General features: G+C 42.4%; 2 non-coding genes across 2 annotated transcripts; both read left to right on the top strand.

Moving 5' to 3' along the window:
• Positions 1-8,187: 8,187 nt before the first annotated feature.
• Positions 8,188-8,294, top strand: LOC120252301. Its single transcript, XR_005533842.1, has one exon. It is a non-coding gene; the product is annotated as a small nucleolar RNA R71 (small nucleolar RNA).
• A 7,564-nt stretch (positions 8,295-15,858) lies between these two features.
• On the top strand, positions 15,859-15,965 carry LOC120252090. Its single transcript, XR_005533639.1, has one exon. It is a non-coding gene; the product is annotated as a small nucleolar RNA R71 (small nucleolar RNA).
• The last annotated feature ends 6,144 nt before the right edge of the window (positions 15,966-22,109 follow it).

Genomic DNA, 22,109 nt, shown 5'->3' with positions numbered 1-22,109 from the left:
AAAAATGAGAAGGCTCTCAATTTGATGGCATCATCCGTCACACTATTTATCTTCAAAGATGTCGCACACCCCGAGGAAGCTCTCTATGTGACTGTTTGATCCCTCATCGCCAAAACCGTTGAATTGTGCGGATCGGCCGCAGAGATATAGATGAATGCCGGCTTTAGCTCAAAGTTCTGAGCTATAATTGGGGACGCACAATACTCAATTGTGTCCCCAACACTGAAGGTCTGTCATAATCGGATAGTGTCCGTTGTTGCTCATTCTGTTCTGCCATGTTTTCAGATCCTTCTACTTCCAAATCACCGGATTAGGTCTGTTTTCTGCACTGTGTTCTTTTCCCTTTCCTTGAAGTGTATGTTGAAGCTCGTGGTCTCCTTCAATCAATATTGATGGATTCAATCGGTCATAACCTGAGTCGCACTCAAAAAGAAAGAAAAAGAAAATTAGAATGATGATAGAATAAGAAGATATGAAAAAGAATGTGTGGTGAAATGGCTATGAAAACAAAGTGCAAAGTATCTCAAAACGCCAATTCCCCGGCAATGGCGCCAAAAACTTGACAAGGTCCTCTTGCGTATATCCCGCAAGTGCACGGGTTTGTCGAAGTAATAATCCCGGGTGAGCGGGGTCGAATCCACAGGGAGTAGGGAGTGAAAATACTTAATTTGGTTCTTAGCTATGTGGGAGATCAATAGTGATTAATGTGAAATTGATTCAATTCTCAACAATAAAAAGCAACAAGTAAGAGAGCATGAGTAAAGAAGAGGATAAGGCAATCGATAAAGATGGGGTACTCGGATGATGCTTCCCCTAGGATAATCGCTTCAAGTGCAAGAACTCTCTATTATACTTCCTAATCAATGCCATGGTGAGTCGTGGAAAATCCTTTACATACATAGTCTCAAATCTAAGGTCAATCGTGCCTAACTCTATACATGTCCCGGAGGAGAAATCGAACAATCTCAACACCTCGCACTCGCATAGAGTTGCAATGAGCTCTAGGGATTCCAAGTGATAAATCTCTTCCCTAAAAATAGACCCAACCCTTTGATCCAGGTGGAAGGTCACTAGCCACAATTAAGCCCTAGATACTAAGATCCTCTCAACGCTTCACTCTATTGCACGCACAACTAGGCCCCAGCGGAGGTTCATCCCTTAGACCACACACTCTATTATGGCCGCAAAGAACTCGAGGAATGGAGGTAGAATCTATCACGACCCAAAGGGGAAAGGGACGCCCCCTGCACCTCTCGACTCACCCTCTCAACCCTCTCCAACCTAGTTTTGTCTAACGCCGTGGTGTGACACTCACTCACAAGGTTACCAACAAGAACTCTCAACCCTAGTGTAACTCTAGGGGAAATGTTCATATAATCAAGCATTCAAGGTTGGAACTCGCAATCATCCAAGTACCCACTAGGGGTTTAGCTCTCCATGGAGCTTAGTACAATCAAAGAAATAGAATGTAAAAGCAATGAATCCATAAAGAAACCCCCTCGATGGATCGTGTCGATGGTCTTGTGGAAAGTCCTCTACTGTCAGTCCAAGGATTCCTTCGTCCGCAGATAGGATACACCTCGATGGAAGCTCCCCTACCAACATTCTTCTTCTTTATGGAATCACGATGTCGAGCCGAGAACCTCTCTAAACCCCTAGCTCAAGCCCTCTCGCAAGTTGGGAAAAAAGATGGAGAAAAAGATACCCAAAATCAGGGCTGAATCGGCTTTTAAATAGGGACTCGAATCAGGGCGACTCCATGGGCGTGACGATACAGCGCCTGCAGGAATTTCCACATGGGCGTGGATAATTTCCCAAACGCCCGTGTGGATTCTCTACTTTCTCCGATTTCTTGGCCGTGCCGTGAACAATACCGCTACAAGACTTAGATACAAGAATCGCCACAGTCTTCGACCTGAATGACTTCCTAAATCCATACTTTCATCGGGGTAACGCAAACGGGCACACGCCACGCCTTGAATGACTTGCTTCTTCAATGATGTACATGTTGGTGGAGCTCTTGTTCTTATATGCATAAGTCGGAATGCCTCGAGTGTGACCGCCTTTTGTGCCCTCCAAATGGATGTGCTCACTGAATACGAGGAGGTTGGCACACACTCTAGCATCTCACACATGACCTATGTCTTCGCTTTTGAACCTTAGCAAGATTTCCTCCAAAAATAAGTGCATTATGATCCACATTGGCCTATTTCCTTCATACTTGGCCTCACAACCCTACCCGCATAAAAAGTAACATAAAAAACACACATATTAATGTGAAAAACCTCGAGAAAAAGTAATGCTCAATATAAGGAATGAATGCTTCGCATTCATATCGCACAAGCACTTATCAAACTCCCCCACACTTAAGCTTTTTCTTGTCCTCAAGCAAACATTAAAACATTCTATGCATTGATGAAGAAAATATTGAAAGTGCTTGGCCTTAGGTTCACCGAGGTATATAAAGAAGGTATTCTACAAGTAAGGAGAATTTCAACACTAAATACAAAAAATCAATGCTCTAGCTAAAAACTTGAATCAAAAAGGACAATAAACCTGAATTTCATGTATGTGTGTGAACTCACTCAATATAACCCAAAGTATACTCCTAAAAGTTCAAAGTACAAGGGACTTATTTGTCTACAATAGTGACCAAAAAATTTACAAGATGGTAGTAGCTTCACACATCCTCTAAGGTAGCCCTTTCCAAAGCGGCCGCTAAGGTGGCTTTCACACTTTCGAGGTGGTAGCTCTTTCTACCCGAGTGGTAGCTTTCACCTATCCTATGAGATAGCTCTTTCTCTCATTAGGGCATAACTAGTATCCGACTTGTGAGAGTAGCTTCATACTTCATAGGTGGTAGTTCTTTCCACCCAACAAACACAAATAAACAATAAAACTATTTTGTTCCTTCTTTTCATTTTCAGTTTTTATATTTTTTTTTCAGAATTTAGCAAAAGAAGTAAACCTAACTAGTCCCTTTAACATCGAACATGAGTTTCCAATAGAGTTCAAAGAGTGAGTAGTGCACTAAGTGTAAATCGGGCAAAAATTCCTAAAAATTCAAGCAAGAACTAGAGCATGAAAACATTCAATGTTAACAATTCTCCTAGACTTAAGAATCCAATCATTGCAACTAAGGTGAACCGCCATTGGCTATGTGAGCATATATCAATCAAGAACAATAGAAAAGATGTGCGCATTATGAAACTCCCCCCCTCCCACACTTAAGTTGTAAATTGTCCTCAATGTACACATGCAAGCTCATTCAAAATATATCATTCAAAAATAGATGTGGGAGAAGCAATTAGAACAATATTCCCCTGACTCCTAGTGTTGCGTTTGATGAAGCTAATTTATTGGGAGTAGTGTTCCAACGGGTTGTGAAGGTCACACGGTCAAGTGCCGAAGCACCTTGACCGTGCCCATGACTAAGTCTCAATTCCCAAGATGACAAGACCATCTGCACGCATACACGAAGTGGTTCAGTGAAGCTCAATAAAGACAAAATAACTCGAGTGTATATAAAAGATGAAGCAATGAATACAACTCGATAAATGCAAAATGAACATAAACTAAGAAGGAAAATCCTTTCTGAGTGAACAAGTCTAAAAACAAGAAAAATAGAATAAAGTAAAATGCACGAAAGTAAAAGAAAAGTCAAGTGTCGGAGTCGCTCTCGAGCTCCTGTGCTACTACCGCTGCTGAGGTGGCATATAGTGGGTCCACCGGTGCTGGGGTCGAGGATAGAGGTGCTGGAGGAACTGAGGATCTGGGTCTCAGGAGATCTCGAAGGAAGTCGAACCGGGCCATAAGATCTGTGTACTGAGCTGACTGCATAGCCTAGAGCTCCGCTACATCAGTCCGAATCTCTCTAACATCGGTCTCCAGCCTCTCAATACGGTCATAGGCTCGAGTACCTAGTGCTACAAAAGATGGAGGAGTCTGCTGGACACCCCCGCAGTATCTCCTTCGCTCCTGGTGGTCTCAGCGGTAGTTGTGGTGAAAATATAAACCCCTGTCCCAAACCTCCTTACAAACACAATCATCCTAATCTTATCGTACGCAAGAGGAGTGCGTACAACTGTCCTCTCAGCACCACGTAGAGCGTCGCCCAAACCCATTCCCAGAATGAGTCTAGTGATATAAGGGCCAGCAAATAGTAAACCCACTCTCGTCGAATGACCCTGCTACTGCAAAACATCTACTAGAATGCACCCTAAGTGCAATGGTACATTACGGGCCATGGAGTATAAGAAGAGCAGATCCAGCCTGGTCAAAGCGGTTGTGTTATCAGCTCGACCTATCACGGACCTGCTGATGACTGCGTGTACATATCTGTAACTGAACCGGGATAAGCTAGAGGCCTTCGACAGTCCCGGTTCGTACTCCCCATGTCCACACAAAATCCTGTATGCATGATATGGAGTGACTGGCACTGGAAAATCTGCTGGTAATCAGTCGTACTCCACTGTACCTATATAAGCGACATCGTGCAGGCCCATCCTAATCGAAAACTCCATGACACTCATGGAGAACGGATGGCCGAATGCCCGAAACTGTATCGCCTCTGTAGTGTCAACTCTCCCATGCAGCAATAGAAACTCAAAGGACACTAAAACCTCTAGCGTCAGTGCGTGGTAAGCTGGCTCACTAATCGTCAGCAGCCTCCTCCAGCTCCCCACTGCCAGCATCTCGTCAATCTCATTAATTACCTCGTCACCTTGCTGAATATCTCTAAGCACTTGCACATCCGCGAAGCAGGTCTGACCAAACCCAAGTGCTGAAAGTCTCTCGAAGCGAGCCTGATTCTCGGGGTTCGAGAATTCCATATGTATTGGCTCGGTTGAGGTGAGTCTGAGGCGCTTCACTTCGTTCTTCTTCGCGCGAGGTGCCATATCTGTAGTGCAAAAGAAGAAATCAATCAAAAATCTCAGAAGCAATATACTGCAGAATTCCACATGGGCCTGTGGAAATTACCCATGCCCGTGTGGATCTGCAGAGCGTGAAACTCCCGCACGGGTGCATAACAAATCTTAACAATTCAATTTAAAGCCACTTCTAAATGCTTACTACACATCCATCATGCATGAAAATTCGCATTTAAAGGTAATCAATCCATTAAAAACCATAATTGGCGAAGAAAAGAGGATGAGAAGGTTACCGAAGAAATGAATATGAAAACTTCTGAAATTTGGTAAGATTTGCAAAGAAAATTCCTCCAAACAGCGATGAAGGGTCGGAAAGATGATCGGGAATCGTTTTCCGGCGACTGGAGATGAAGAATGAGACGGATCACAAGGTTTTTAAGGAGAAAATTGTGTCTCTTGGAATTCTGTGCATTCGCACGGGCGTGTGGAAATTATCCACGCCTGTGCGCCTCACTTCGAGAGCGCCACAGGGGCGTACACACATCCCTGTGCTCTCTCGGGAAAACGCTCCTTTGACACTAATTGCTTTCACACGGGCGTGCGGAAATTACAAACGCCCGTGCGCTCGACCCATAGGGGTAGACGCACGCCCCTGTGGCTTCCCCGGACATCCGAGAAAAGTATCAAGTCTTCCACACGCCCGTACGAAAATTCTACACGGGCGTGGACATTCACATGCCCAACTCACAGGGGCAGCCGCACACCCCTGTGTTTTCTCGGGATGGGAGAACACCCTGCAGAGATTCACACGGGCGTGCGGAAATTACCCACGCCCATGTGTGGTTCACAAGGTCACCCACAGGGGCGAGTCCACGCCCTTGTGTGCTCTCGGGAAAATCTGCCCAACTCTGCAGAATTCACACGCCCGTGCGGAAATTACCCACGGGCATGCGCCAGTCGCATGGTCGTCCACAGGGGCAGCCACACGCCCCTGTGCCTTCTCTAGATGAGCTCGCAGTATACACCCACGGGCATGTGGAAATTCCACACGCCCGTGTGTTTTCTATGGATGACTTAGAAAAACCTGCAGGCTCTGCAGAAATATTCTGAACATGTTGACACACTCAGAGCCTGCCCTAGTATGCAAAATTTACCAGATAAAAACACGAAATAGAACTCAAACGACCAAACTTCACCAATTCTCACCAATAATAAAAACCCACAATAAAATCACAGCACAAGCATCTAAACATTAAAACACCAACACTTAACAGTTTATTCATGTAAACAACTAAACTAAAAGGTACGAAAATAGTAAACACTTGGGTTGCCTCCCAAGAAGCGCTTGTTTAACGTCACTAAGCTTGACGTATCTTTCTTACCTCACGAGGGTTCATGAATGAAGGTTGCCCTCTTACCCATGGCTTGAAAGCATGATGAGCAAAGTCTCTTGAGGGTAGAGGGTGCACTATCGAGCTTCGGACCACCTAGCAATGGTTCGTCCAACTTCCTTGGCTCATGTACATCTCCAATAGTCTTAGAGCATTTTCGGTGGCATCTCCGAGCCCTCTTCATTTTTCGGAGCACTTTCTTCAAGATCCCCAGGGTAAATGTTTCCTCTCCAGTCGAACCAAACATCATTACTTCTTCATTGCTCTCCTCTTGGTCGAACAAACCTTCATATGGATCCGGGTTTAACATTTCTTGCATATATTCATCAACAATTTCATCAGTAGTGTCTAGAATGTATAGAGTATCATCAAAATTAAGAGAATGCCGCATGGCTTCAGCAAGGCGGTATGTGAGCTTGTCATCTCCAACTCTCAATGTGAGCTCCCCGCCGTCCATGTCAATCAATGCTTTGGAAGTCCGCAAGAACGGTCTCCCAAGTATCAAGGGTACATCCGCATCCTCATCGACATCTAGCACTACAAAGTCAACCAGAAAAATGTACTTGTCCACCTTGACAAGCACGTCTTCAATGATGCCTCTCGGATGTCGTACCGTTCGGTCCGCCAATTGTAAAGTCATCCGAGTAGGCCTAGGCTCTCCCAAGCCTAGCTTTTGGAAGAAAGTATATGGCATGACGTTGATACTTGCCCCTGAATAAGCCAATGCCATTTCCTCACCTAAATTGCCGATGTTACATGGAATGATGAAGCTTCCCTGGTCTTTCTTCTTGTTCGGCATGTTCTTTTGCAACACCGCCGAGCATGAAGCATCAAGCACCACTGAAGCAATCTCCTCCAGTTTCCTCTTGTTGGTCAATAGGTCTTTCAGGAACTTCGCGTACTTCGCCATTTGAGCCAATGCCTCTACAAAAGGAATGTTGATGTCGAGTTGCTTGAACAAACTCAGGAACTTCTTATACTATTCATACCCTTGGTCATTCTTCAATCTAGAGGGATAAGGGATTCTTGGCTTGAAAAGTGGGGGTGTCACCTCTTTCTCTTTGTTTGCTCCCTCCTCAACCTCTACAACCTCGGGTGCGTGTTCTTTTGGCTTCTCACTCGGAAGCCTCCCTTCAACCTCACGACCACTTCTCAAAGTGATCGCCTTCACATGTTCTCTCGGATTGGTTTCCGTATTGCTTGGTAAACTTCCATGTGGCCTTTCGGAGAGAGACTTCACAATTTGCCCCACCCTGATTTTTAAAGTTGTGCAAGGAGGTGGTGTGGTTGCAGTGTAGCCTCGACCGATTCAAACCTTGTATTTTGCCGATTGAACAAAATCTGGCCAAGTGATTCTCTAAATCCATCATTCGGGTTTCCAAGCCTAAAATTCTGTTTTCCACTTGAGGGGCTTGTTGGTGTTGTTGTTGGAAACCCGATGGTCCCATGGTCTTCTGTGGTCCTTGATTACTCCATGAAAAGTTGGGATGATTCTTCCAACCTGAATTGTAGGTGTTGCTGTATGGATTCCCTTGAAGTCTCATGCCATTACTTACAAAGTCAACGTTCTCAACTGAAGAAACATCACCGATGACGATTGGGCAATCGGAGGGAGCATGCCCTCCACCACAACCGGTACAATTGGTCATGGCCGCAACTCTATTCGAAGCTATAAGATCTACCTTCTTACCTAAACTCTCCACTTGGGCTGCCAATGACGTTACCGCATCAATTTCATAGAGACCGGCCACCTTTTTCTTCTCCCTAGCGTTCCACTGGTAGCTATTTAACCCCATTTCCTCAATCAATTGATGAGCCTCATCGGGGTCTTGCTACCTAAAGTATCTCCTACCACCGCATCCAAGAGTTGCCTTGTACTCGGGTTCAAACCATTGTAGAAGGTTTGAACAATCATCCACTCCGGGAAACTTTGTTGCGGACACTTTCGTAGGAGTTCCTTGAACCTTTATCATGTCTCAAATAGAGACTCCAATTCAAACTGCACAAAGGATGAGATCTCATTCCTAAGCTTTGCTGATTTTCCGGGAGGGAAATAACGGGCTAGAAAAGCTTCTACCATATCCTCCCATGCAGTGATTGATGCTCTAGGTAATGAGTGTATCCACTACTTTGCTCTCCCCTTTAAGGAAAATGGGAAGGCCCTCAATTTGATGGCATCATCTGTCACCCCATTTATATTCAGCATGTCGCACACCTTGAGAAAACTCTCTATGTGACTGTTTGGATCCTCGTCGGTCAAATCATTGAATTGTGCGGACTATTGCAAATATGGATGAATGCCGGCTTTAGCTCAAAGTTCTGAGCTATAATTGGGGGATGCACAATACTCGATTGTGTCCCCAACACTGAAGGTCTGGCATAATCAGATAGTGTTCGCTGTTGCTCATTCTGCTCTGCCATGTTTTCAGATCCTTCTACTTCCAAATCAGCTGGATTATGTTGTTCTTGCACAGGTTCCTTCCCTTTTCTTCTAAGTGTACGTTCAAGCTCAGGGTCTCCTTCAATCAATATTAATGGATTCCCTCGGGTCATAACCTGGAGCTGCACTAAAAAGAAAGAAAAAGATAATCAGAACGATGCTAGAATAAGAAGATTGAAATAGAACGTGTGGTGAAATAGCTAAGAAAACAAAGTTCAAAGTATCTCTAAACGCCTAGCTGCCCGGCAATGGCGCCAAAAACTTGACAAGATCCCCTTGCGCATATCCCGCAAGTGCACGGGTTTGTCGAAGTAATAAGCCCAGGTGAGCGGGTATTGAATCCACAGGGAGTAGTGAGTAAAGACACTTAATTCGATTCTTAGCTATGTAGAATATCAACAATGATAAGTGTGACAATGATTCAATTCTCAACAATTAAAATCAACAAGTAAGAGAGCAAAAGTAAGGAGGAGGTAAGGCAATCGATAAAGATGGGGTACTCGGATGATTCTACACCTAGGATAATCGCTTCTAGTGCAAGAACTCTCTATTATGCTTCCTAATCAATGCAATGGTGAGTCGTGGAAATCCTTATATACATAGTCCCAATCTAAGGTCAAGTATGCCTAATTCTATCCATGTCCCAGAGGAGAAATCGAACAATCTCAACACCTCGCACTCACATAGAGTTGCAATGAGCTCTAGGGATTCCAAGTGATTAATCTCTTCCTAAAAAGACCTAACCCTTTGGTCCAGGCGGAAGGTCCCTAGCCACAATTAAGCCTTAGATACTAAGATCCTCTCAACGCTTTACTCCATTACACGCGCAACTAGGCCCAGCGGAGGTTCATCCCTTAGACCATTCACTCTATTATGGCCGCAAAGAACTCGAAGAACGGAGGTAGAATCTATCACGTCAGAGGGGAAAGGGACGCTCTTGTACCTCTCGACTCACCCTCTCAACCCTCTCCAACCTGGCTTTGTCTAAAGCTCATGGTGTGTCACTCACTCACAAGGTTACCAACAAGAACTCTCAATCCTAGTGTCACTCTAGGGGAAATGTTCATACAATCAAGCATTCAAGGTTGGAACTCACAATAAACATCAATTTGTTGAAAGAATAATAAAGAAGTTCAATGAAACGAATACATCCTAGGGTTCACAATCACCCAAGTACCCACTAGTGGTTTAGCTCTCCATGGAGCTAAGTACAATCAAAGAAATCGAATGTAAAAGCAATGAATCCATAAAGAAACCCCCTGGTGATTGTGAACCCTAGGATGTATTCGTTTCATTGAACTTCTTTATTATTCTTTCAACATGGAGCTAAGTACAATCAAAGAAATCGAATGTAAAAGCAATGAATCCATAAAGAAACCCCCTCAATGGTCATGTCGATGGTCTTGTGGAGAGTCCTCTACTCGTCGCAAGGGATCCTTTGTCCGACCTAGGATACACCTTACCGGATCGATTCCGACGAAAGCTCTCCCAATTACCTTCTTCCAAACGACGCCGATGTCGGAGCCGTAGAACCTCTCCAAAACCCTAGCCAATACCCCTCAAAACCCTAGCCAAAGCCCTCTCTCAAGTTGGGGAAAAAATGGAGAAAAGACTACCAAAATCGGGCTGAATCGGCTTTAAATAGGGCTGGAATCAGGCAACTCCACGGGCGTGGACGCTACACGCGCCCATGCGGAATTTCCACATGGGCGTGGATAATTTCCACACGCCCGTGTGGATTCTCTGTTTCTCTGATTTCTCAGCCGGCTGTGAACATTGCTGCTACAGTATATACTACAGTGCTCTGCTATAGTGTACTACCGTCTTCGACCTGAATAACTTCCCAATTCCATACTTTCATCGGCGTAACGCAAACGGGCACACGTTCACGTCGTGAATCACTTGCTTCTTCATTAATATACATGTTGGTGGAGCTCTTGTTCTTATGTGCATAAGTTGGAATGCTCGAGTGTGACTGTCTTTGTGCCCCTCCAAATGGATGTGCTCACTTGAATGCGAGGAGGTTGGCACACACTCTAGCATCGCACACCTGACCTATGTCTTCGCGTTTGAACCTTAGCAAGATTTCCTCCAAAATAAGTGCATTATGATCCACATTGGCCTATTTCCTTCATACTCGGCCTCACAACCCTACCTGCATAAAAGTAACATAAAAACAAACATATTAATGTAAAATCCTGAGAAAAGTAATGCTCAACATAAGGAATGAACGCATCGCATTCATATCGCACAAGCACTTATCAGCAATTATATAGGCCAAGGCTTGTGAGACCACTTTGGGACAACTTCTAAAATCTTCACGGGCTCCATGCGCCCGCATGGAGGCCGTGAGGCTTTCAGGTTGGCCCATTTCAGCCCAACAAGGTTGAAGTTTCACCATAAACCCTCACGGGCTCCCATGCGCCCGCATGGAAACCGTGAGGCTTTAAGGTTAACCTCCCAAATGACTCTCTCCCACTTTTTAAACCTCCCAAAAACCTGAACTAAGGTCCTAACACAAAAGAACACTCAAAAGACTTAAACAAACAAGTTAAACTCAAGAGACAAAACATAAGCGAAGTAAAGAAAAAGTCAAACTCCCACATCCTACCCTCCTTAAAGAAATTTCGGCCTCAAAATTTAGCATACCTCTAGTTTCAAACAACAAGGGATATTTACTCTTCATTGCTCCTTCTAGTTCCTAAGTTATTTCTTCTACAACATCATTTCTCCAAAGTACATTTACCATAGGTATGTTCTTTCTCCGAAGAATTTTTACTTGTTGGTCCAAAATCTTCACCGGTTGGACCTCAAACTTCAAATCTTCTCTTAACTCCACCGGTGGTGTTTCAAGACAATGAGAAGGGTCAGGGATATATTTCTTCAACATGGAGACATGAAACACATTGTGAATCTTCTCCAACTCAGGTGGTAATTCTAATCGATAAGCTACTGATCCAATTCTCTCTAGAATCAAAAATGGACCTATATATCGGGGATTCAACTTTCCCCTACCTCGAAACCGAATTACCCCTTTCCATGGAGAAATTTTCAAGAATACTTTATCACCAACTTCAAACTCCAAGAATCTTCTACAGTTGTCAGCATAGCTCTTTTGCCTATCCTGAGCTGCTTTCAATCTATCTTTAATCACTTTCACTTTCTCAATAGTTTGATCAAGTAATTCCACACTTTAAAGCTTCCTTTCTCCCACTTCATCCCAACAAAGAGGAGTCCTACACTTCCTCCCATACAGAGCTTCATATGGAGCCATACCAATGCTTGCTTGAAAGCTATTATTGTAGGCAAACTCCACCAACGCTAGGTGTAGATCCCAACTTCCTTGGAAATCTATAACACAAGCTCTTAACATGTCTTCAAGGGTCTGAATTTTTCTTTCTGATTGGCCGTATATCTGAGGATGATAAGCAGTACTAAACTTTAAAGTTGTACCTAGAGCCTCATGAAATCTTGGCCAAAAATGAGAGGTAAATCTGGGGTCTCAATCTGAAACTATCGAAACTGGTACTCCATGCAATTTCACTATCTCATCTATGTACAACTTTGCCAATTTCTCCAAGGAATACTTAGTATGTACTGCTAAGAAATGTGCTGACTTTGTCAATCTATCCACTATCACCCACACTGTATCAAAACCTCGAGTTGTTCATGGTAAACCTACCACAAAATCCATCGTTATATGCTCCCACTTCCATTCTGGGATTGGAAGAGGTTGCAACAATCCTGAAGATCTCTGGTGCTCGGCCTTGACCTGTTGACACACTAGGCATTTAGCCACAAACTCTACTATCACTTTCTTCATTCGTGGCAACCAATAATTCTCCTTGATTGTTCTATACATATTGGTACTTCCAGGATGAACAGCATAAGCTGAGGAATGAGCTTCTTCCAAGATAACTTTCTTGAGATCTAAATCTGCTGGAACACAAACATGCCCTCGAAACTCTAGGATTCCATCTTCTCTCAATCTGAACTTACTAGTCTCTTCAGTTTGTAACTTCTGTATCTCTTGTATCAACTTTTCATCATTACCCTGAAGCTCCTAAATACGATCCAACAGTGATGGTCTTACTATGAAGCTGGCCACTAATGCTCCAATATCTTCAACGTTAAGGTCTAATCTCAAGCACTTCATTGCTAAAAGAAGTTACACATAGGACACCCTCAAAGAAGATACTGAAGTAGACTTCCTACTCAAAGCATCAACAACCACATTTGCTTTTCCTGGATGATAGTCTATGATCAAATCATAATCCTTTATTAATTCTAACCATCGCCGTTGTCTCAAATTCAATTCCTTTTGAGTAAAAAGATACTTCAAGCTTTTATGGTCTGTAAAAATCCGACACGTTTCTCCAAAAAGGTATGCCTCCAAATCTTTAAAACAAAGACCACCGCTGCCAACTCCAAATCATGGGTGGGATAATTCAACTCATGTCGCTTTAACTGTCTAGAGGCATAGGCCACCACTTTTCCCTCTTGCATCAACACACAACCTAAACCTTGCCGAGAAGCATCACTATAGACTACAAACTCTTTCCCACTTTCTGGCAAAGTAAGCACTGGAGCTGATGTCAAACGGCCCTTCAATGTTTGAAAGCTCTTTTCACACTCATCATTACAAGAAAACTTCACTTCCTTACGAGTTAACTTTGATAGTGGGAAGGCAATTAAAGAAAATCCTTCCACAAATCTCCTATAATAACCCGCAAGTCCAAGAAAACTTCGAACTTCGGAAACATTCTTCGGCCTTTCCCACTTTACAATGGCTTCAACTTTCTTTGGATCCACAATAATTCCTTCTCCTGACACCATATGTCCAAGAAATCCAACTTCATAGAGCCAAAACTCGCACTTGGAGAATTTAGCATATAATTGCTTCTCCCGGAGAGTTTGTAAAACAATGCTAAGATGCTGAGCATGCTCCTCATTTAAAGGTGAATAGACCAAAATATCATCAATAAACACAATGGCAAAGTTGTCTAAATAAGGCCTGAACACCCTGTTCATCAAATCCATAAAAGCAGAAGGAGAATTAGTCAAACCAAATGGCATCACCAAAAACTCATAATGGCCATAACGGGTCCGAAAAGCTGTCTTTGGGACATCCTCTAACTTAATCTTCAACTGATGATACCCAGACCGCAAATCAATTTTAGAGAACACCTTCGCTCCCTTTAATTGATCAAATAAATCATCAATCCCTGGCAATGGGTACTTGTTCTTGACTGTCACCCAATTTAATTGCTGGTAATCTATGCACAACCTCAAAGATCCATCCTTCTTCTTTACAAAGAGAACTGGTGCACCCTAGGGAGATACACTTGGTTGAATAAAACCCTTGTCTACAAGATCTTGCAATTAAGTCTTCAATTCTCTTAGCTCTACTGGTGCCATCCGATAAGGTGGTATAGAAGTAGGAGCCGTACCAGGTAGTAAATCTATAGCAAACTCCATTTCTCTGTCTGGTGGTAAACCTGGTAAGTCTCCACGAAAAACATCCTGAAGCTCACTCACCACTGGCATCTCTTCTAAAGCTGGCTCCTTAACTCTTGTATCGACCACATGAGCCAAAAACATAGAGCAACCTTTGTTTACCAATCTTTTAGCTTCCATGAATGAAATTAAACATGAAGGCAAAATCCTTCTCACACCCTTTAACACCACTGCGGGTCATAAAGACACAGGAAAAGTAACTTCCTTCTTGAAACAATCAATGGAAGCATGATGTCTATCCAACCAATCCATGCCAAGGATAGCATCAAAATCTTTGATCTCCAAAGGTATTAAGTCTGCCTTCAAGACAACTCCATTAATTAGCACAGGACACTCCCTGTACACCAAACTCCTTACTACCTCTTCACCTAAAGGAGTTTGTATCACTAACTCACCACCCAAGGGGGAAGGGTCACTATTCGCGTGACATGCAAATGTAGTACAAACAAAAGAACGCTCTGACCCAGAATCAATCAATGCAAAAGCATCATGCTGGAAAATGGATAGTGTACCTGTGATCACATTAGGCCTACACTCAGCCTCTTCCTCTGTCATGGCAAACACTGGGTCTGAGCTCTGGTCTGAGGTCGATGGGCACCTGGCTGTGAAGTGTTGCTAGCAGCTCCTGACTTGGTAGTAATTGGTGAAGATGCTACTGGCTGAGAACCTCTGAACTGGCTAGGAGATGATGGTGCAGATCCACCCCGTCCCAACTCTGGACATGCTGACCTCAAATGTCCAGTTTGACCTCAAATGGAAGCACTTGCGAGGTGTCTGACACTGTCCTTTATGTGGCTTTCCACAATTCTTGCATCTGCTACTAGCTTCTGGGCCTCTGACACTAGGAGCGCTATCAGAACGTGTGAGTCTCTGTTGATCACCACTTTGAGATAGTGGGAGTATGGTAGGGCCTAGAGCAGAATTGCCCTTGGAGGAACCCTCACTCCTGCTCTTCTTAGATGGCTGTCCTAACTCACCGATAATTCTCTCTATGCCTTAATCTAACTCTTCTTTTTGTAAGGAGCTAAGATTTCCACTTCTTCTTTTGTTTGGGGATCAAAGATGAGAGGTTTGAAGAGAGAAAAATGAAGAAAATCAGAGGAGAAGGAAGAAGGAGAGAAAAAGAAGTTAGGAATGTCCTAGAAGGTCCAAGAAGGCAATTATATAGGCCAAGGTTTGTGAGACCACTTTGGGACAACTTCTGAAATCTTCACGGGCTCCATGAACCCGCATGGGGGCCGTGAGGCTTCAGGTTGGCCCATTTCAGCCCAACAAGGTTGAAGTTTCACCAGAAACCCTCACGGGCTCCCATGCGCCCGCATGGAAACCGTGAGGCTTTCAGGTTAACCTCCCAAATGACTCTCTCCCACTTTTTAAACCTCCCAAAAACCTTAACTAAGGTCCTAACACAAAAGAACACTCAAAAGACTTAAACAAACAAGTTAAACTCAAGAGACAAAACAAAAGCGAAGTAAAGAAAAAGTCAAACTCCCACATATTTAACCCCATTTCCTCAATTAATTGACGGGCCTCATCGGTAGTTTTGCTACCTAAGGTACCTCTTGCTGCCGCATCCAAGAGTAGCCTTGTACTCGGGTTCAAACCATTGTAAAAGGTTTGAACAATCATCCACTCCGGGAACCCGTGTTGCGGACACTTTTTCAGGAGTTCCTTAAACCTTTCCCATGTCTCGAATAGAGACTCCAATTCCAACTGAACAAAGGATGAGATCTCATTCCTAAGTTTTGCTGATTTTTCGGCAGGGAAATAACGAGCCAGAAAAGCTTCTACCATCTCCTCCCATTTGGTGATTGATGCTCTAGGTAATGAGTGTAGCCACTACTTCGCTCTCCTCTTTATGGAAAATCGGAAAGCTCTCAATTTGATGGCATCATTCGTCACCCCATTTATCTTCAGCATATCACACACCTTGAGAAAGCTCTCTATATGACTGTTTGAATCCTCACCGGCCAAACCGTTGAATTATGCGGATTGTTGCAACATGTGGATGAATGTCGGCTTCAGCTCGAAGTTCTGAGCTGTAATCGGGAGATGCTAAATACTCGACTTTGTCCCCAATACTGAAGGTCTGGCATAATCGGATAGTGTTCGTTGTTGCTCATTATGTTCTGCCATGTTTTTAGATTCTTCCCCTACCAAATCATCTAAATTAGGCTGTTCTTGCACAGGCTCTTTCCCTTTTCTTCTAAGTGTACGTTCAAGCTCAGGGTCTCCTTCAATCAATATTGAGGGATTCCCTCGGGTCATAACTTGGAGCTGCACCAAAAAGAAAGAAAAAGAAATCAGAACGATGATATGAAATAGAATATATGGTGAAATAGCTAAGAAAACAAAGTGCAAAGTATCTCTAAACGCCTACTTCCCGGCAACGGCGCCAAAAACTTGACAAGGTCCCCTTGCGTATATCCCACAAGTGCACGGGTTTGTCGAAGTAATAATCCCGGGTGAGCAGGTATCGAATCCACAGGGAGTAGGAATAAAAACACTTAATTCGATTCTTAGCTATGTGAAAGATCAATAGTGATAAGTGTGACAATGATTCAATTCTCGAAAGTAAAAACAACAAGTAAGAGAGCACAGATAAAGGAGAAGGTAAGGCAATCGATAAAGATGGGGTACTCAGATAATGCTCCGCCTAGGAAAGTCGTTTCAATTGCAAGAACCCTCTATTATGCTTCCTAATCAATGCAATAGTGAGTCGTGGAAATCCTTAAATACATAGTCCCAAAACTAAGGTCAATTATGCCTAACTCTATACATGTCCCGGAGGAGAAATCAAACAATCTCAACACCTCGCACTCGCATAAAGTTGCAATGAACTCTAGGGATTCCAATTTATAAATCTCTTCCTAAATATAGACCTAACCCTTTGGTCCAGGCGGAAGGTCCCTAACCATGATTAAGCCCTAGATACTAAGATCACTTCAACGCTTCACTCGGTTGCACACGCAACTAAGCCCCAGCGGAGGTTCATCCCTTAGACCATTCACTCTATTATGGTCGCAAAGAACTCGAGGAATGGAGGTAGAATCTATCACATCAGAGGAGAAAGGAGGTGCTCCTGTATATCCTGTACCTCTCGACTCACCCTCTCAACCCTCTCCAACCTAGCTTTGCCTAACGCTCGTGGTGTGTCACTCACTCACAAGATTACCAACAAGAACTCTCAACCCTAGTGTCACTCTAGGGGAAAAGTTCATACAATCAATCATTCAAGATTGGAACTCACAATAAACATCAATTAATTGAAAGCATAATAAAGAGATTCAATGAAACAAATACATCCAAGGGTTTACAAATACCTAAGTACCCACTAGGGGTTTAGCTCTCCATGGAGCTAAGTACAATCAAAGAAATAGAATGTAAAAGCAATGAATCCATAAGAAACCCCCTCGATGGTCTTATCGATGGTTTTATGGAGAGTCCTCTACTCATTGCAAGGGATCCTTTGTCCGGCCTAGGATACACCTCGTCGGATTGATGTCGATGAAAGCTCTCCCAATAACCTTCTTTTGAATGACGGGTGATGTTAGAGTCATAGAACCTCTCCAAAAACCTAGCCATTATGTCTCGAAACCCTAGCCGACACCCTCTCTCAAGTTGGGGAAAACATGGAGAAAACAATACTGAAATCGGAGCTGAATCGGCTTTAAATAGGGCTAGAATCGGGCGACTACACGGGCGTGCATAATGTCACACGCTCATGTGGAATTTCCATACGGGCGTGCCACACACCTGTGTGGATTCTCTGATTTTCTGTTTTCTCGACCGGCTGTGAACAGTGCTGCTATAGTATTTTGCCACAATGTTGCTACGGTGCTCTGCTACAGTATCAGGCTTGAATAGCTTCCCGAATCCATACTTTCACCGGGGTAACGCAAACGGGCACACGTTCACGTCGTGGATCACCTACTTCTTCAATGATAGATAAGTTGGTGGAGCTCTTGTTCTATGTGCATAAATTGGAATGCTCGAGTGTAACTGCCTTTGTGCCCCTCCAAATGGTTGTGCTCACTCAAATACGAGGAGGTTGGAAGACACTCTAGCATCTCACACCCGGCCTATGTCTTCGCGTTTGAACCTTAGCAAGATTTCCTCCAAAATCAGTGCATTGTAATCCACATTGGCTCCTTTCCTTGATAATTGGTTTCACAACACTACCTGCACGAAAGTAACATAGAAACACACATATTAGTGTAAAGCCCAAGAAAAGTAATGCTCAACATAAGTAATGAATGCTTCGTATTCGTATCGCACAAGCACTTATCACATGGGGTACTATTTTCGATAGTTTTAGATCGAGACCCCAAATTTACCTCTCATTTTGGCCAAGGTTTTAGGCTCTAGGTACAACTTTAAAGTTTAGCACTGCTTATCATCCTCAGACAGATGGTCACTCAGAAAGAACTATTCAAACTCTTGAAGACATGTTGAGAGCTTGTGTTATAGATTTCCAAGGAAGTTGGGATCAACACCTAGCATTAGTGGAGTTTGCCTATAATAATAGCTTTCAAGCAAGTATTGGTATGGCTCCATATGAAGCCTTGTATGTAAGAAAGTGTAGGACTCCTCTTTGTTGGGATGAAGTGGAAGAAAGGAAGATTCAAAGTATGGAATTTATTGATCAAACTATTGAGAGAGTGAAAATGATTAAAGATAGATTGAAAGCAGCTCAAGATAGGCAAAAGAGCTATCCTGACAACCGTAGGAGATTTTTGGAGTTTGAGGTTAGGGACAAAGTATTCTTTAAAATCTCTCCATGGAAAGGGGTAATTCGGTTTTGAGGTAGGGGAAAGTTGAATCCCCGATATATAGGTCCACTTTTGATTTTGTAGAGGATTGGACCGGTAGCATATCGATTGAAGTTACTGCCTGAGTTAGAGAAGATTCACAATGTGTTTTAGGTCTCCATGTTGAAGAAGTATATCCCTAACCCTTCTCATTGTCTTGAAACACCACCAGAGTTAAGGGAAGATTTAAAGTTTAGGTGCAACTGGTGAAGATTTTGGATCACCCAGTGAAAACTCTTCGGCGAAAGCTCATACCTATGGTTAAAGTGCTTTGGAGAAATGATGTTGTAGAAGAGATAACTTGTGAGCTAGAAGAAGTGATAAAGATTAAATATCCTCATTTGTTTAAAATTATAGGTACGCAAAATTTGGAGGACGAAATTTCTTTAAGTGGGTATAATGTGGGAGTTTGACTTTTTTCTCTACTTTTCTCATGTTTTGTTCCTTGAGTTTAACTTGTGTGTTTAAGTTGCTTCAAGTGTTTTCTTGTGTTAGAATCTTAGTTGAGGTTTTTAAGGAGGTTAAAAAGATGGGAGAAAGCCTTGATAAGAGTTAAAAGAAAGCCCGAACTTTGCATGTGCTTGGTCTGCCTTCAATGGGGCTAATTAGGAGGGTTGATGGGTTGTTTTACAGCCTGTAATACCGCTAGTATATTGACCTATGAGTCAGTTCATAAGGCATCCAGAGAGGCTTCCTGACCTCCCTTATGCCGACAAGGCTACCCGTGAGACTCCACATGTTTTGGCCTATATAAATGAGTTCTTGGAGCTTCTAGGCCCTTCCAAAGCTCCTTTTTCTCTCCTTCTTCCTCCTCCTCTAATTTCCTTCATTTCTTCTCTTCAAACCTCTCATATTTGGTCCCTAAACAAAGAAAGAAGTCGATATTCCATCTCCTTCCATGAAAAAGAGCCCGATTAAGGTTTATGAGGATTCGGTGGTGAGTTGATTCTCTTTTTCATCATCTTTCCTCCTCTATTTCCTTTTGAGTTTCTTTTAAATTTTAGTGGTAAATCTTAGTTTTTGAATGTATTTAAAGTTTAGAAGCATTTTAAAGTTGTAAAATTTTCGATTCATTGAGAAATGAGAGAGATCTTGCACCCCTAAGGTTCGGGGTTACTGTAGCACCGAACCAAGTTAAGTTTCTTTTGTCTTTCCTATTGGCTTTGAGGGTTTTATGAGTTCCATACTTGTTATATGTTCTTGATAGAGTGCCAAGTAAGCCTTAAGGGTAATTATTATCCAATTTTTAAGGATTTGTCTTCATTTAATTCGATCTAGAATTGATGATGTTGGTTGTGTGTTTTGGGTTTCTTAATTTCTTCTAGTAGTTGAGGCATCAAGCAAAGGAAAAGAGATTGTAGACAAGTAGCTTTCGAGGGTTTTAGCTCACCAAGTTTGTGAGTGGGATTTTATTAAATCATGGACTATATATCATGCATATTCTCAAATATATATATATATATATATATATATTTATTGCCTTTGAATGATAAGTTTTCTATCTTTAAGACTCTTTACATGTTTTTCATGGGATTTGAAAATCATGATGATTTATGATTTGATTTACTTCATGATTTTTACTAAAGATCATAAATATATATATTATGGTTATGATTTGAAAACTATATGTTTGGGAAGATATGTTTGAATTGTGTATCCTTATAAAAGATTGATGTTCTTCCTATGATGACCAAAAACTTTGGGTAAAACAAATTGAATCTTACCATGATGATGGCATAATTGATTTGAGGTATATATATATATATATATGTTTTCAATTAATACTCTTGTGTGATGTTCTTAATGAAAATGGCTTCATTGAATGGTTATGAACAAGTTGTTGACTCTTGGAGTGGGATTGGCATTTGTGAACACTTGTGATCTCTTGGTGAGATTTATGCTTCCCATATTGATTTATATATTGAGCCTAAGGGCAAGAATGATATTTATTCATTTTGATGACTCTTGTTCATTATTTGTAAACATAGTCCTGAATAAGGACTCTTTTGATGTTGTGATAAATATTTGGAATTTATTATGCGAGCACCCGTGGGTCTTTAATGTATTCATGGAAATGGTGGGCTACGGCCTTAATATTCTTGACATGGTGGTTTTGATGGTGACAGGAGGAATCCCTAGTACTTACTGCAGTAAGGGTATGGATGGTTTTCACGGGCCGACCTGTTTGGAGATGGCGAGGAATACCATCAAACCGGTTATGCCATTTCAGGTGGGAGCGTAGAACCCTGACTTAGATATAGTTGGGTTGTTCAGAGTCACCACATGAACTTCCTAGTGGCCAACACCAAAATATGCGCATCTTGGTGGCTCTTGACCTAACCGCAGCCACGGTTAGCGAGGGAGGGTTTTCGAGAATATTTATGATATATTTGCTTGTTTTAACTGATGGTTTATATACTTTTTGGACTATGAGTTATTAACAAAAGTTTGGATTTGGATTTCTTACTCATATGGATTACATGATGTTTTAGAGAGTCTTATCAAGCATTTCATTGTTGCAAATTTTATTTTTTAGTTTATACTTGACATTCAAAGTATATTAAATATTTTGAGGATTTGAAATATATTTTTAACATTTTATTTTTAATCTATAATGTATGAGATATAGCTCCATGTTTAGCCACTCACTAAGTAACCTAGTTTCTCATTCCCTCTTCTTTTCTCTCCCAGGTGATAGTACAGCAGCGGGATAGAAGCGTGAAGTGCTTGGCAGAGTAGTTTGTGTTTTCTTAAGCTGTGTATGATACTTAAACATTTTGGCATGTATTTATTGGATTGATAAGTGTCTAAATGTAGATGTTTTCAAGTATATATCGTATTCACTTTGCATGTATTTTGTGAGGCTTGATGCCTGTTTTGCGCTTAATCGTCTACTATTTACTTTGTAGGGCACAAGGAAGCCGTGGAGAACAAGAAGATCTCATTTGGGCGAAAAGAGAAGAAAACAGGAATTTCATACTACCCCCATAGTACCCTGTATGGGGGCCGTATGCACTGTAGTAGCGGAATGATTTGGAGTGTTTGCCCAGATTTCCTTACTATCCCGTATGGATCGCGA

This window comes from Dioscorea cayenensis, chromosome 20 (genome assembly GCF_009730915.1).
Source record: "Dioscorea cayenensis subsp. rotundata cultivar TDr96_F1 chromosome 20, TDr96_F1_v2_PseudoChromosome.rev07_lg8_w22 25.fasta, whole genome shotgun sequence".
Lineage (NCBI taxonomy): Eukaryota > Viridiplantae > Streptophyta > Magnoliopsida > Dioscoreales > Dioscoreaceae > Dioscorea > Dioscorea cayenensis.
This window is presented reverse-complemented; position numbering and strand designations above follow the sequence as displayed.